Source organism: Dunckerocampus dactyliophorus, chromosome 6, assembly GCF_027744805.1.
Source record: "Dunckerocampus dactyliophorus isolate RoL2022-P2 chromosome 6, RoL_Ddac_1.1, whole genome shotgun sequence".
In the NCBI taxonomy this organism is placed as follows: Eukaryota; Metazoa; Chordata; class Actinopteri; order Syngnathiformes; family Syngnathidae; genus Dunckerocampus; species Dunckerocampus dactyliophorus.
This window is the reverse complement of record NC_072824.1, coordinates 28,343,316-28,345,821: the sequence shown is the minus strand read 5'-3', so window position 1 is coordinate 28,345,821 and position 2,506 is coordinate 28,343,316.

Sequence of the window (2,506 nt, the reverse complement as noted above, 5' to 3'; positions counted from 1 at the left end):
ACTGAGAATAAATGATATATATTGTACTCTATTTTTCATCTTTGTACTGTTTTTAGAAGTGGGCCATACTGCAAATTTTGGAATGGAACTGATATATTCAGGGCCAGTATTGCTGATACCGATAATGACACCAATACTGTTTTTGTACTTGAAAATTTTGGAGGTAATTTTTGTTTTTTGCCACTACTGTTTATCAATATACAGTAATTTTTGACAAGGAATGTGTACCCCGGGTAAGAGGTCCTGTGCAGAGCCTGTGTTTCGTCTTATTTCTCCTGACTTCGCCACATTTGGTGCTGCATTTTAAAACTATTTAGAACCCTTAATATTAAATGTATTTAAGTGTATAATTCAGAGTACATTGTATTTATACTGCAATTAGTGCTATTTGCTTTTGATTGTGTGCACACATGGAAATGCTATACACAGTGGTGTGAAAAAAGTGTTTGCCCCCTTACTGACTTCTTATTTTTTTGCACGTTTGGCACACTTAAATGTTTCAGATCATCAAACAAATTTAAATATTAGTCAGTGACAACACAACTGAACGTAAAATGCAGTTTTTAAATGCAACTTTTTATTATGAAAACATAACTTAAGTGAAATGGATTGAGATCTATCAATGTGGAAAATGTTATAAAGCCATTTCTAAAGCTTTAGGACTCCAGCCAACCACATTGAGAGCCATTATCCACAAATGGCCAAAACATGGAACAGTGGTGAATCTTCCCAGGAGTGGCCGGCCAACCAAAATGACCCCAAGAGCGCAGCGACAACTCATCCGAGAGGTCAAAAAAGACCCCACAACAACATCCAAAGAACTGCAGGCCTCCCTTGCCTCAGTTAAGCTCAGTGTTCATGACTCCACCATAAGAAAGACACTGGCATGGCAGAGTTTCAGAGTTCCAAGACCAAAACCACTGCTGAACAAAAACAACACAAGGCTTGTCTCAATTTTGCCAGAAAACATATTGATGATCCCCAAGGGAAAATACTGTGTCCCATCACCTCTGGCAGGGCTGTCAAAGGTAACATGTTAATAACGCGTTAAAGGACATTTCCTTTAATTCAAAGAATTCAAGAAATTCAAGATTCGAAACTCTTGAATCTTGAATCTTGAATTTAATGGCACAATTTTTTTTTTTTTTTACGGTTAACGTGTGTACGTCCTGTTTGACCCTCAAGTCATGAAATATGAAGCAAAAAATAAAAAGTCAACAAATTTTTTTTTTGAATGACAAACATTGAAGAGGTCAAATTGACCCTAAGGACGATAGGACGCTTCAAAGCATTCAGTCTCCTTACTTCCTCCCTGAGCTGAGTTTAGCTTTCTTATCACGAGCCTGTTATACTACCTGTATGTGCCTAACTGTTACACAATCACTCATATCCGTGGCTACTGGTATAGTACTTCCTGTGTATCATTCTTTGCACACCGGTGTTACACGTTTAACAGTTGACACGCAGTTCCCAGACGTGGCACATGGTGGGAGTGTTGGACCACAAAAAGTGATTAAAGTTTGGCGCTTGGTTTTCTTGCTGACCGGTACCCTATCAGGCAGTTATGAGCGCCGCTGACCTCCGTTTTAGTCCTAAATATCACATTTCAAGTGCCTGAGATAAAAAGCGTCGTGAAATAGGGCTGATTACGGGCCTGTTTACGTTTTAATGCTCTGATTTTTTAAAGGAGCCGGTGTGCGGGGGGTTTGAATCACCATGATCACAGATTATGTGGAAAGATATTCCAGATTGCGCTGTAAACCTTCTGGAATCAAGTCAACACGTTGTGACTGACGAGACAAGAGGTGGGGGGCACGCAGTTGTAGGCCACATTTAGATCATAGACGGACAGTTCGGCACTTTTTATAGAACCGACTCTTTTTATTTGGCTCCTTGCGCTCTTCGTCTCTCGTTTCCCTCACTCCTTTTCTCCTGTAGTGATGTGTCGGTCGCGAACGAATCGGCTGTAAAATCCGGCTTTTTGAAACGAACTACTCGATTCGGGAGCACAACAAAGCAGCACGCGAACGGGAGGGAGGGTAGACACATTTACTTGAAAGGGTAAGGGAAAACATGCGTGACAGAAAAGGAGTTTTTGAATACCACTCTTAAGTAAAGACATAACTGTTACCTATATGCTGCTTTTTCTTTTTGTTTTGCACTTTTAAATTTATATTGTGTTGTGGATGTTGTGTTGTTTGACTGTAAATGGGTACAAGTTTGTATGCAGAAATTTGACCTTGTCTATTGAGACGGGGCTTTGTTTTTGTATGTTATAATGTTATATATACATAAATAATATGGTATTATAATAATTTTTTGTAGCTGTTCATTGAGGATTTAAATAAATCTCCTGTTCACGTGCACTCTAACTGCCACCCCTCCCGCCTCCGCTCAGCTCAGACGCAGAGACGTTGCCACGCATATTGACCAATCACGTGTGGCCTGAAGAGAAAAAAAAGTGAGCGAGCGAAGGGGTCGGAAACACAAAAAAAGTAGGCTGTCA